The sequence below is a fragment of the Octopus bimaculoides genome, chromosome 17, assembly GCF_001194135.2.
Source record: "Octopus bimaculoides isolate UCB-OBI-ISO-001 chromosome 17, ASM119413v2, whole genome shotgun sequence".
NCBI lineage: Eukaryota > Metazoa > Mollusca > Cephalopoda > Octopoda > Octopodidae > Octopus > Octopus bimaculoides.
Window position 1 is genome coordinate 52,217,761 of NC_068997.1, and position 597 is coordinate 52,218,357.

Genomic DNA, 597 nt, shown 5'->3' on the forward strand with positions numbered 1-597 from the left:
CTCTCTTCCTCCCCTCTCTCTCTCCCTTTTTTCCTTTTTCTCTCTCCTATCTTTCTACTCTCTCTTTTTTCACTTCTCTCTCTTTGTCTCCCTCTCTCTCCAGAGAGGTGGAGAGAGAGAAAGAACTCTCTTCGTTTCCACCTCTCCCTCTACATTTCTCCCCCTCCCTTTTCTTCCCCTTCTCTTTTTCTCTCTCCACCTCTCTCTCTTTCTCTCCATCCCTCTCTCTCCACCTCTCTTCGTTTCCACCTCTCCATTTCTCCCCCTCTCCCTTTTCTTCTCTCTTTTCTTTCCCTTCTCTCTCCACCTTTCCCTTCTTCCTTTCCCTCACCTCATCTCCCCATCTTTCTTTTCCTCTCTCTCTCCATCTCTACCTGCCTCTTCTTCCCCTTCTCTTTCTCCCCTCGTCTCCCCCTCGCCCTTTTCCTCTCTCCATCTCTTCTCCCCCTACAAAGCTATCTTGATAACAGACTCTATCATCTCAAACATCACAAGCAACATTGCTTTTATCCTACAACCACAAACCACCACTGACCCACAACTCTGGTAATGCCACTATTACTACCAACAATGTACAAAGACCACCACCACCGCCAC

General features: G+C 47.9%; 1 protein-coding gene across 1 annotated transcript in view; it reads left to right on the plus strand.

Annotated features, from left to right (window-relative positions):
- The window catches only part of LOC106883293 (band 4.1-like protein 4), a 109,093-nt gene that overhangs the window by 35,223 nt on the left and 73,273 nt on the right, over window positions 1-597 (plus strand). The gene's annotated exons all lie outside the window — the stretch shown is intronic.